This window comes from Manis javanica, chromosome 11 (assembly GCF_040802235.1).
Source record: "Manis javanica isolate MJ-LG chromosome 11, MJ_LKY, whole genome shotgun sequence".
Lineage (NCBI taxonomy): Eukaryota > Metazoa > Chordata > Mammalia > Pholidota > Manidae > Manis > Manis javanica.
The window spans coordinates 93,851,859-93,865,727 of record NC_133166.1 but is presented as its reverse complement, the minus strand read 5'-3'; the positions used below and the strand labels follow the sequence as shown (position 1 = coordinate 93,865,727).

The 13,869-nt window shown below is 38.0% G+C and overlaps 1 long non-coding RNA gene across 1 annotated transcript in view; it reads right to left on the bottom strand.

Moving 5' to 3' along the window:
- LOC140844297 (uncharacterized) overlaps nucleotides 1-13,869 on the bottom strand; it is a 36,033-nt gene that overhangs the window by 21,846 nt on the left and 318 nt on the right. The window contains exons 2-3 of the long non-coding RNA XR_012122453.1: nucleotides 12,009-12,072; nucleotides 4,824-4,941 (exon numbers count right to left, since the gene is read on the bottom strand). This is a non-coding gene — a long non-coding RNA (uncharacterized lncRNA). The remainder of the gene's footprint in view (nucleotides 1-4,823; nucleotides 4,942-12,008; nucleotides 12,073-13,869) is intronic.

Below are 13,869 nucleotides of genomic sequence, written 5' to 3'. Positions count from 1 at the left end.
TTTCCCGCTAGTTAAAATATACGCACCTATAATTTTAAATGTCTGGCTATTCCTCGCTTCTCTGCTTTCCAATCATGTATCTTGGGGAAAAAATCATCTAACGTAACTATCTACACCTCATTTCCCATTTTTTTTATTGCAGTCTAGTGAGGCCTTTGTCCCAAGCCCTTTCATTACGGGTGTAGTCATCTTGTCAAGCTTAGTGACTAATCGTTCCTAATTTTATTGTATCTCCTATAAACACGTCACAGCTGTCTTCCATCTTTTTGAGTCACTTCTTTTGACTTCTTTGAAAACCCACTCTGCTTGTTTGCCTTCTATCCTACTGACTATTCTTTCTAAGTCTCCTTTGCTGACTTCTCCTCTTAATACTCACCCTAGGTAGCTCCCTCCTGTACTAGTCTTAAACACCATTTATATTCTAACCCCTTTCAAATTCGCACTTCCAGCTTTACCTTTTTCTTAGACTCCAAAATCCTGTGTCTCAACTAGAGAAAGGGAAGAAATGAGGAAAGAATGGGGAAGAAAAAGATGGTCTGCAGCTGTACCAGACTTTGGTGATATAAAGATGGGAGAGACAGAATTCCTAACTACGACCACCTTACACTCACCAGTCCAAATACACAGTCACTGCAATAGGTACTGTTTGTGTTCATGAATCTAAAATTCCATTTTTGATTCCTTTTTGTAAATTGGGAAAGGCATTTTAAATACCTTATGGTCTATTTCTAAGCTGATAAATACTGGACATATCACAAGGATATCACAAACTGCAGTGTGTCATGCAGTGCTAGGAGGGAGACATGCAAGGTAATTATGTACAAAATACAGAGCTTTCAAAACATGGTTCAACATGTTTCCTCCTATCAAGTAATTGCTAACACATTTATTAATCCCTGACAGAGCTCTCTGTTAGAGAATGGCTGCACTTAAAAAAAACACAGCAAAAACAGAATCCTTATATGCTTATAATTAAGAAACTCCTTAGAGGAACAATTCTGCAAATTGACATTAACTCCATGGACTGAAAGTAGATACTTAAGAAGATGATGACAAGGCAATGAAGAAGGACAGTCAAACGTGTATTTCAAAAGAGAACATTTTTACATAATAAAATAGAAGCTCTTTTCAATCGATAGTCATTATAAACTGAAATGTTGTGGAGTTTTGTAGAGTAGGGGTAGAAAAGCATAGCTAAACAATGAGACGAGATTCTCATCTATGGAAAAAGAATGCTTTAGAAGATTCCTGTTCAAGGAAAGCTTTACTCTTGAAAGAAATAACCCACCAAGAATTACTTTAAACGGGAGAGCTAGCAAGCTTAAGCAGGACTTTACCCAGGAATGTATTTAACCCGTAATTGCCAAAACAAAAGTAACTAGGTGGTACCTGTGAAGGGAGTAAGTGATGATAGCAACCACCTTCAAAATAAGCACTTGGTGACTAATGCACGCCAGAGTGACGCTTTGATGCTAGCACTCACCGGGAAGAATCGCACAAAAGGCAGGATTTGACTAGAATATTGGAAACCCGCTGCTGCAGCAATCCTGGATGGCAAACTCCCCTCATGTAAACACTTAATCTGCGATTATGTTTGGCAGGAGGAAAGGATCATTTTTGTCTCAGCAAAAGAATCAAGCTTTAAATGTAAAGATTTAAATGTCATAACACGTCTCATAAAAAAACACTCTAATAATAACTAGACTAGACTTGAAAGAAAAGCTAAGACTGTTGGCTGTAAAATAATGGGAAAATCTGCGGGGGATAGCAAAACTGTCTTGGGAAGTGAGCCATTCCCTCATTTGCTCTCAAGACATTTATCGATAAATCGCAATGTGTTACGCAGTATCCTTGACTGTAGGGAACTCAAGGTAAAACACATTTAAACAAGAGAGAGATGATAAATGCTCTACATTTCTGTCTTTATTTCTACATTGGTAGTTGTGGTTAATATCCTGAGTAGTGATGCCAGACTTCCCAGGTTTGAATCCACTCACTAATTTTGTGATATTGGGCAAGTTAGTTAACCTCTCTGTACCTGTTTCCTCGTCTATAAAATAAGGCTAATAATAGCACATCCTTACTGAATAACTGTGAGGAAACAATGGGTAAATTGTATAAACTGCTTACAACAGTGCCTGTCACGTAAGAAGCATTACTTAAATGTTATTACCAACAGATACATATGAAGTAAAATGGTGCACATAGTACATAGATATAACATTCTAAAGATATGCTTATGTAAATATAATCTAATTTATGAAGAAGTTGGGATGCAATTCATCTTTCCCAAACATATCACTCACATTCTTCTATATAAGGACTTTATTAAAAATTCTATATAACTGAATGGAAAGAGAAACATCCTAAAAATGTGCCATTCCAAATTGACTGTATATACCACAATAAATATAGATCATATTAGTTCTGAAAATAGAGTGCAAAATAAACATTAACAAATAAGAAGGAAATCTATAGAATTTTGAGGAGTTTTATACAGAATTTATTGCATAATATAATTATGATTATATACTTAGTTATTTGAACATATCTAGAAAGATATTACCTCAATGAAAATTTGATTTTTCTTTGTTCCCATTTTCAAGTAGTCTAAAAATGTTTGAGTGTCTAACACACAAGTCATTACGCTAGATAATAGGGAGGGGTGATAAAAATGGGTAAGACATGGTTATTCCTTCTTCTCAAGGGATTTACAACCTAGGAGAGCACATTTTCCTGAAATTAAAAAAGATGGTTACTTATTTTTATTTTGTTTATTTATTGCTGCTTGAGGTCTTCTGTCTGGAATCCAGTTGATACTAGATTTCGGTAAAGAAACTGTCACACATTCATGCCCCTCTGATTAGCTAACCTAACTGTCATGTCTGTTCAATTCTTCCTCTTTCACTGCCAGCTCTCTTTTTCAAATCTTCAGTTCCGTTACACTATTCTCAGATGGCCCATCCACCATCCAGTTCTCTCAATCCTTCACTCCCTATACACATGTTCTTGAAGACCTCTAAGTTCTCAACCTTTCCTCTTTAACACTGTCTCCGTTTTCATGATTTCTGTCCTTCTAATGCAGCCTAGACACTTGGGAGATTGCATCACTTTCCTGATAGCCTCCATATTTTCAGCTTATTTTTCCAAAGCACTTTTCTTTTAAGCCCCCAAATTTCTGAGTATTTCAAATAGTCATAGTTTGTTCAGCAAACAGTTCTCTGTTCCATTTCCCACAGCCACTATTACAAACCTTTATTATTCTCTGCAGTTTTTCTTCTCCCAAATCCTTCCCCCTCTGAACAAATCACCTTGCCTTCAACATTGCAGAAAAAATGGAGCATGAACTTTTCTAATCACTTAGCCCCCATTTATTAGCCCATCGATTCTCCATTGTGTTCCTCTCAACAACGTGTCTGTGTACAAGGCTAATTCTGCCATCTGTGCTTTTATTCAAATTATATCACATTCTAATCTCACAACTTTTTTGTTTATATTACACAATTTTATCCTCTCCTTCTACATCAGCTTCTTTTTCACCACTTATAAATGAGACTACATCTCTCATTAAAAATTTTCTCTGGTTCTTCACAGTTCTCACGAGCTATGATGCTCTCCAGCATTCTCTTTCCATTTGTTGCTGTAGTCTTAAAATCCACGTCCTTAATCTTTTCTTCCTTTTTCTCCATTTACTTATTCACCTGTCTTCCCCTACCACTCCACTGCAAGGGATTTTGATAAAGGTCAACAATATTGTCAGGCAAGTTCCTGGCAAGAAACAGCACAAACAGAAAAGGTGTGACTGAAGGAAGTTTAATGAAGAGACTATTTACAGGGCTGCAGGCAGGAAACTAATGGGACAGCGAAGCAACACAAGGCCCGCAACAGGTGAAAGTGACTACTACCCACTGGCCTGAGAGGATTAGAAACCAGTGAGACGTGTAGCTATAGGAAAGATCTGCCCGATAGCAGCCTTAGCTTTTGGGAGAGAGCACCGCCCTGTCAATCTGTGGCCCTGCAGGGAGAGTGATGGGGAAATCAGGAACTGAAACTCTCCTCCTGTTCTCTCTCTCTTCGGCGTTTGCCATCATCCAAGCCCAGTTGGAAACCAGAGGGTGAGGGAACCTTACTGATAAAGCCTGTTAAATCAACCTCCTCAGGGCCCAATGCAGGATGAAGACAGTTAGAAAGCAGATCTTTAGAGGTGAATGGAAGATATGCAACACAGCCACCTAACCACCAAACCCATTAGACTCTGTCCTCATCTTACTTGATTTTTGGGTCTACTGAATGCTGCTAACCACTCTCAAACCGAAATCCTTTATTTGCCTGGTTCCATGATACCACTCTCCAGATTCTTCCATGCTTCTGCAACCATTCTCAGACTTGTCTTTTGGCCTTTCTTCCTTGTAGGGTCCTTTTATATTGGTATTTTCTTGGATTGGCTTCCCCACTCCATCTTCGGACTCTGTTAGTCAGTCTGATCGCTTCAGGTACCAGTTATACCAAAGCTTCTAAACCTTGCCACTGTTGATATTTTAGCCAGATAATTCCTTCTTATGGGGGCTGTCCTAATCATTGTATGATGAATAGCAGTGTCCCTGGGCTCTACTCTCTCAATGCCTGTAACACCCCTACTCTGGCTGTGACAACTGAAACTATCTCCAGACATTGCCAAGTGTCCTCTGAAAGCAAAATCATACCCAGTCAAGAACCACATACCTCTACATACAAAATACACAGTGTTAGTGTCCTGAGTTCCATGGTGATGCAAATTTAACTACCCATCACCCCTCACCTGGACCATTGCAATAATTTCCTACCTGGGCTCCATGACTCCCTGTCTTCACAATGACACCATAATGATTCACGAAGGATTGCAGATGGGTGAAGGAATCCCAAGGCCATCAGTCCATGCAACTGAAAGTCTTCTCGGCACATCTGTGAGACAAATAAAAAGAGGTAAATTTGTAAAGATTCTTAATACACACTCTGAAATATTTGTGGGTATAGGCATTCTTCTTGATGATCTGTGACTTGCACGAGTGAAATATCTATGTGAAGTGCAATATTATGCCTCCCATTACTAGAAAAATATATGCTTTCAAAAGAACATAAACTTAACAGCAATCTTTTTCTGGTCAATTTTTAAAATTTTTATTTTATTATTTTTTATTTTGGTATCATTAATCTACAATTACTTGAAGAACATTATGTTTACTAGGCTCCCCCCTTCACCAAGTCCCCCCCACATACCCCTTCACAGTCATTGTCCATCAGCGTAGTAAGATGCTGTAAAATCACTACTTATCTTCTCTGTGTTGCACAGCCCTCACCGTGCCCCACACACACTATACATGCTAATCATAATGCCCCCTTTCTTTTTCCCTGCCCTTGTCTCTCCCTTCCCACCCATCCTCCCCAGTCCCTTTCCCTTTGGTAACTATTAGTCCAATCTTGGGTTCTGTGATTCTGCTGCTGTTTTGTTCCTTCAGTTTTCCTTTGCTCTTATACCCCACATATGAGTGATATCATTTGGTACTTGTCTTTCTCCACCTGGCTTATTTCACTGAGCATAATACCCTCTAGGTCCATCCATGTTGTTGCAAATGGTAGGATCTGTTTTTTTCTTATGCTAAGTAATATTTCATTGTGTATATGTACCACATCTTCTTTATCTATTCATCTACTGATGGACATTTAGGTTGCTTCCATATCTTGGCTATTGTAAATAGTGCAGCGATAAACATAGGGGTGCATCTGTCTTTTTCAAACTGGAGTGTTGCATTCTTAGGGTAAATTCCTAGAAGTGTAATTTCTGGGTCGAATGGTATTTCTATTTTGAGCATTTTGAGGAACCTCCATACTGCTTTCCACAATGGTTGAACTAATTTACATTCCCACCAGCAGTGTAGGAGGATTCCCCTTTCTCCACAACCTTGCCAACATTTGTTGTTGTCTTTTGGATGGTGGCGATCCTTACTGGTGTGAGATGATATCTCATTGTGGTTTTAATTTGCATTTCTCTGATGACAAGTGATGTGTTGGCAATCTGTGTTTCTTCTTTAGACAACTGTCTATTCAGCTCCTCTACCCATTTTTCAATTGGATTATTTGCTTTTTGTTTGTTGAGGTGTGTGAGCTCTTTATATATTTTGGATGTCAACCCTTTATCGGATCTGTCATTAATGAATATATTCTCCAATACTATAGGACACTTTTTTGTTCTGTTGAGGGTGTCCTTTGCTGTACAGAAACTTTTCAGCTTGATATAGTCCCACTTGTTCATTTTTGCTTTTGTTTTCCTTGCCCGGGGAGATATGTTCATGAAGAAGTCACTCATGTTTATGTACATGAGATTTTTGCCTATGTTTTTTTCTAAGAGTTTTATGGTTACATGACTTATATTCAGGTCTTTGATCCATTTCGAATTTACTTTTGTATATGGGGTTAGACAGTGATCCAGTTTCATTCTCTTACATGTAGCTGTCCAGTTTTGCCAGCACCATCTGTTGAAGAGACTGTCATTTCCCCACTGTATGTCAATGCCTCCTTTATTGTATATTAATTGGCCATATATGTTTGGGTTAATGTTTGGAGTCTCTATTCTGTTCCACTGGTCTGTGGCTCTGTTCTTGTGCCAGTACCAAATTGTCTTGATTACTGCAGCTTTGTAGTAGAGCTTGAAGTTGGGCAGTGAGATCCCCCCTACTTTATTCTTCCTTCTCAGGATTGCTTTGGCTGTTCAGGGTCTTTGTTGGTTCCATATGAATTTTAGAATTATTTGTTCCAGTTCGTTGAAGAATGCTGTTGGTCATTTGATAGCGATTGCATTGAATCAGTATATTGCTTTGGGCAGGATGGCCATTTTGACGATATTAATTCTTCCTAGCCATGAGCATGGGATGAGTTTCCATTTGTTAGTGACCTCTTTAATTTCTCTTACGAGTGTCTTACAGTTTTCAGGGTATAGCTCTTTCACTTCCTTGGTTAGGTTTATACCTAAGTATTTTATTCTTTTTGATGTTATTGTGAATGGAATTGTTTTCCTGATTTCTCTTTCTATTAGTTCATTGTTAGGAAAGCCACAGATTTCTGTGTGTTAATTTTGTATCCTGCAACTTTGCTGAATTCCGATATTAGTTCTAGTAGTTTTGGAGTGGAGTCTTTGGGTTTTCTATGTACAGTATGATGTCACCTGCAAATAGTGACAGTTTGACTTCTTCTTTACCAATCTGGATTCATTGCATTTCTTTGTTTTGTCTAATTGCCATGGCTAGGACCTCCAGTACTATGTTGAATAACAGTGGGGAGAGTGGGCATCCCTGTCTTGTTCCCGATCTCAGAGGAAAAGCTTTCAGCCTCTCGCTGTTCAGTATGATGTTAGCTGTGGGTTTATCATATGTGGGCTTTATTACGTTGAGGTACTTGACCTCTATGTCCATTTTGTTGAGAGTTTTTATCATGAATGGATGTTTAATTTTGTCGAATGCTTTTTCAGCATCTATGGAGATGATCATGTGGTTTTTGTCCTTCTTTTTGTTGATGTGGTGGATGATGTTGATGGATTTTCAAATGTTGTACCATCCTTGCATCCTTGGGATGAATCCGACTTGGTCTTGGTGTATGATCCTTTTGATGTATTTTTGAATTCGGTTTGCTAATTTTTTGTTGAGTATTTTTGCATCTACGTTCATCAGGGATATTGGTCTGTAGTTTTCTTTTTTGGTGGGGTTTTGCCTGGTTTTGGTATTAGGGTGATATTGGCTTCATAGAATGAGTTTGAGAGTATTCCCTCCTCTTCTATTTTTTGGAAAATTTTAAGGAGAATGGATATTATGTCTTCTCTGTGTGTCTGATAAAATTCCGAGGTAAATCCATCTGGCCTGGGGGTTTTGTTCTTGGGTAGTTTTTTGATTACTGCTTCAATTTCGTTGCTGGTAATTGGGCTGCTTAGATATTCTCTTCCTTTCTGGGTCAGTCTTGGAAGGTTGTATTTTTCTAGGAAGTTGTCCATTTCTCCTAGGTTTTCCAGCTTGTTAGCATATAGGTTTTCATAGTAGTCTCTAATAATTCTTTGTATTTCTGTGGGGTCCGTCATGATTTTTCCTTTCTTGGTTCTGATTCTGTTGATGTGTGTTGACTCTCTTTTTCTCTTAATAAGTCTGGCTAGAGGCTTATCTATTTTGTTTATTTTTTCGAAGAACCAGCTCTTGGTTTCATTGATTTGTTCTACTGTTTATTCTTCTCTTTTTTATTTATTTCTTCTCTGATCTTTATTATGTCCCTCTGTCTGCTGACCTTAGGCCTCATTTGTTCTTCTTTTCCAATTTCGATAATTGTGACATTAGACTATTCATTTGGGATTGTTCTTCCTTCTTTAAATATGCCTGGATTGCTATATACTTTCCTCTTAAGACTGCTTTCGCTGTGTCGCACAGAAGTTGTGGCTTTGTGTTGTTGTTGTCTTTTGTTTCCATATATGGCTGGATCTCCATTTTAATTTGGTCATTGATCCATTGATTATTTAGGAGCATGTTGTTAAGCCTCCATGTGTGTGTGAGCCTTTTTGCTTTCTTTGTTTAATTTATTTCTAGTTTTATACCTTTGTGGTCTGAAAAGTTGGTTGGTAGGATTTCAATCTTTTGGAATTTACTGAGGCTCTTTTTGTGGCCTAGTATGTGGTCCATTCTGGAGAATGTTCCATGTGCACTTGAGAAGAATGTGTATCCTGTTGCTTTTGGATGTAGAGTTCTATAGATGTCCATTAGGTCCATCTGTTCTAGTATGTTGTTCAGTGCCTCTGTGTCTTTATTTATTTTCTGTCTGGTGGATCTGTCCTTTGGAGTGAGCGGGTGTTAAAGTCTCCCAAAATGAATGTGGACTGAGCCCTTTATCATTATGTAGTGCCCTTCTTTATCTCTTGTTACTTTCTTTGTTTTGAAGTCTATTTTGTCTGATACTAGTAGTGCAACACCTGCTTTTTTCTCTCTGTTGTTTGTATGAATATCTTTTTCCAACCCTTGACTTTTAATCTGTGCATGTCTTTGAGTTTGAGGTGAGGCTCTTGTAAGCAGCATATAGATGGGTCTTGTTTTTTTTATCCATTCTATTACTCTGTGTCTTTTGATTGGTGCATTCAGTCCATTTACATTTAGGGTGACTATTGAAAGATATGTACTTATTGCCATTGCAGGCTTTAGATTCATTGTTACCAAAGGTTCAAGGTTAGCTTCTTTACTGCCTTACTGTCTAACTTAACTCACTTATTGAGCTATTATAAACACAGTCTGATGATTATTTCTCTTCCTTCTTATTCCTCCTCCTCCATTCTTCATATGTTGGGTGTTTTGTTCTGTGTTCTTTTTAGGAGTGCTCCCACCTAGAGCAGTCCCTCTACTATACCCTGTAGAGGTGGTTTGTGGGAGGCAAATTCCCTCAACTTTTGCTTGTCTGGGAATTGTTTAATCCCTCCTTCATATTTAAATGATAATCATGCTGGATACAGTATCCTTGGTTCAAGGCCCTTCTGTTTCATTGCATTGAATATATCATGCCATTCTCTTCTGGCCTGTAAGGTTTCTGTTGAGAAGTCTGATGATAGCCTGATGGGTTTTCCTTTGTAGGTGACCTTTTTTCTCTCTCTGGCTGCCTTTAATACTCTGTCCTTGTCCTTGATCTTTGCCATTTTATTTATTATGTGTCTTGGTGTTGTCCTCTTTGGGTCCCTTCTGTTGGGAGTTCTTTGTGCCTCTGTAGTCTGAGCAACTATTTCCTCCCCCAGTTTGGGGAAGTTCTCAGCTATTATTTCTTCAAAGACACTTTCTATCCTTTTTTCTCTCTCTTCTTCTTCTGGTACCCCTATAATGCGGAATTGTTCCTTTTGGATTGGTCACACAGTTCTCTTAATATTGTTTCATTCCTGGAGATCCTTTTATCTCTCTCTGAGTCAGCTTCTATGGGTTCCTGTTCTCCGGTTTCTATTCCATCAATGGCCTCTTGCATCTTATCCATTCTGCTTATAAATCCTTCAAGAGATTGTTTCACTTCTGAAATCTCCCTCCGGATGTCATCCCTTAGCTCTTGTATATTTCTCTGCAGCTCTGTCAGCATATTTATGATTTTTATTTTGAATTCTTTTTCAGGAAGACTGGTTAGGTCTATCCCCTTCTCAGGGGTTGTGATTTTGGTCTGTATCAAATTTTTCTGCCTTTTCATGGCGATAGAGATAGTTTGCGAAGCTGGCACAAGTGATGGCTGGGAGAACGTCCCTTCTTGTTGGTTTGTGGCCTTCCTCTCCTGGGAGAACAGTGACCTCTAGCAGCTGGTGCTGGGCAGCTGTGCGCAAATGGGCCTTCTGATTCTTGCCCGGCCACAGTGGAGTTTAGCTCTGCAGTTGCTGTGGGCGTGCCCTGCCTCAGGCTGCTGCTCCAATATGGCGGAGCCACGATCGAGGGGGAACAGGTGGGAGGCTGTTTATCTCTGTGAGGGGCCTCCAAGTTGCCCTGCTGCCCAGGGGGTTCCCAGCTGCTTGGCTAAGCATTGCTGGACGCTTCCATCCAGCTGTGGGCTCCCGGTCTCTTTAAGACTTTAAAAAATCACTTGCTTTTCTTTGTCCTGGGGGTGCCAGCTGCGGAGACCCACTCACAGGTCTTACTGTTCTATTTCCCTAGTTTCCAGCACCCCACGCACTGTGTGTCTGCTCTCCTGAGCGGATGGCTAGGGCTGGGTGTTCAGCAGTCCTGGGCTCCCCCTCCCTCCCCACTCTGACTCCGCTCCTCCTGCTGGGAGCTGGGGTGAGGGTCACTGGGGTCTCACCGGGCCGCAGCTTGTATCTTACACCCTTTGTAAGGCGCTGGGTTCTCGTAGGTGTGGATGTAGTCTGGCTGTTGTCCTGTGTCTTCTGGTCTCTCTTTTAGGAAGAGTTGTATTTGTTGTATTTTCAAAAATATACGTGGTTTTGGGAGGAGATTTCTGCTGCTTGCTCTACTCACGCTGCCATCTTGGCTCTGCCTATATCTCTAGTCAATTTTTAAGAGACCGATCTCTAATTGGAAGTTTGAAACCTGAAAAGATTATAAAGACTACTACAGTATTGACATGAAGTTAGATAAAGATAGGCAGGTTTTATGACAAAAGTGATGATGTTTTACAGCAATTAGATTTGAAAAAATGTACTGTGTGTGTGTGTTCTCTTTCAGCAACCCTAGTGCCTTTAGTAAGAAAATTTTGAAAGGTTGTTTGAGAACAGATACATTAGCCATGGGCAGTTGTTTATATATCCTGTTATGAAAATAAACTACTTTATACAAACAAGTTAAACATTAAATTCCTGACACATATATGAAGGCACATATATAAGCAAAATGGAAGGCATTAATAGTTAAAGGCATGTGAGGGCAATACCATCCATGCAATGGAATGGTAGCTTTGGGGACCCCAAAAAACATAGCTAACATTTTCATAGTATGTTATAATGTATATATATTATCACATACATATAATATATATTATATGTAATATAATAATATATAACATACATTATCTCATTTGATTCTCATAAATGCCCCACGAGGTAGGTAAAAGAATGATTGTAATATGTCCTATTGCAAGATGGAGAACACTTTTTTTCAGCTTTATCAAGGTTAATTTATCAATTAACAAATAAAATTGTAAGACATTACAAATGTAAGACATTTGATACTGATATAACTGTGAAAGGACATCCCCCAGTTAATTAACACAGAAAACACAGAAACTGAAGTGTTTGTGGTTAGTTGACTTATCCAGCTTTATACAGCTAGCAAGATGTGGAGTGTGGACTTGACCTTGGTCCTCCTGATCCCAAGCACTTACGCTCTTCCCATTACATCATACTCCTTATCTAGCAGTCACCAACACAAAGAATAAGTTAACAACCAAATTAGTGATTCTCTAGCATTAGAAGATATGTCTTAATATATTTCAGGTACATATACCAATTCTGCAGAAAAAAATTTTAAAGTTACCTGGAATCCTGATACAGCTTTAGTAAGTTTCATTATCCCAACAAGTAATGCAGTGACGATGGACCTGGCAGACAGAACAAGACTAAGTATACAGTAATCTTAATTTTCATCATGGATTTTACTTATTTGGGTAATAGAATTCAGGGAAAACATCAAATTTTATCTTTACCTGAACCTCTCAGCTTTAATGAGTTTCAAAGTCTTTTTATCTTTCAAGGTTATTTTTTTCCCATAGCATACAAGACAATAGTTCTAAAACTTCATTTGTATAAAGCCAGGTGTTTCATCCTATGCTATTTTATTTCTCAGAGTGTCCACTCCCCACTCCCAATCTCTGAACACATACTAGCTTGATTTAATCATGTTATCTCAAAAACAATAATTCATTTTTTTAAATTTATTTTATTCATTGCTAGCAACATATAATTATATCCCACAGTGTTCCTGTTCTAACAAATTAATGCACTGTCAACGGGCAATGATAATCACAAATGAAATTGAACTTACTAGGTAATTAGTAATTGAATATACTAAGTAACTTACCTGAATTACAGAGACTACTTAATAAATCTGTGTGAGTCCCACATAAGTTTAGAAGCATAGAAGTTTAGAAGGCTGTATATTACATGTACATTTTATTAAAAATAAATACAGATGCCATTTTTGAGTATCATTTTTTCTACTTTGAGCATTTAATGAGGAAAGGGCTTTTTTATTTTGCTGTTGCTTTTGTTTTGATGGGGAACGGGGAAAACTAAAAGGTTTTAAAAAAACCTCCATTTGAATTTTCCTCTGGTGGAGCAGCAGTGAATTACTGTTCATTTGAAATTAGAGTTATTTTACTACTCTTCTCAGTTCCAAACTGAAAATTCAAAGTAGAAATAGCTCCAAACATAATAGCAATAAAAAATGTAAATGACTTAAACACACTATTTGAAAGGAATATATTGCCAAATTAGACTTTTTAAAAACCAGGTACTTACTATTCAAAAGAGATACATTTAAAACTTAAGGATATAGAAGAGTTAGAAGTAAAATGATGAAAAGCCATAATAAGCAAATGATTTTTTTTAAAAAGCAAGTACCACTAAATTAATATCAGACAAATAAGTTTAAAGAGAAAAAGCATTATTAGCTTTAAAAGGGTCATTACATAATGATAAAATGGTACATTTCACCAGGAAGATCTACCAATTTTAAATTTATATATACCTAATAAAATGTCATAAATAATACATAGTACAAATTGGTAGAATACAGGGGCATGTGATTAATCCACCATCAGAGATTTCAGTACAATTCCTTCAATCTTTAATAGAGCAAGTAACACCGATATTATCCTTTCCTTCAGATCATTATTCCTACTTGTTTATTTAAAAAATCTTATGTACTTTTTAAAAAGCTCATGCTGTTTATATCACTTTTTCCTCCATCCTTGTCAACTACTGCCTTTCTAATCACTCTCCCTCATTTATCAAAAATTAGGTACTTGATTCACATAGGCTTCCCGTATGCTCCAAGTTCTATCACCATGTTGGGTGTTGTCATTATTCTTGCAGATCACTCTTCCCCAATCTGGACATCCTGGTTCCTTAACCTTATCTCCTGACTTCCAATGACTTACTTCACCTCAGCCACTGACTTCATTTGCTATCATCTATGTGTTCTTTCTTCTCAAATCACTATTCCAAGCATCCTTACTTATGATCACAACCATGCTACCTTATTTACTTGTCAACTACTACAAGAATTTTGGGTTTTTGATTTCTTCTAGATCTCCATTGCTGGAGTCTTTACATTTACAATTCATCAAAGTATCTCCCCCTTGAAACCAATCCCCTCTTCACTTATTTTTATTCAG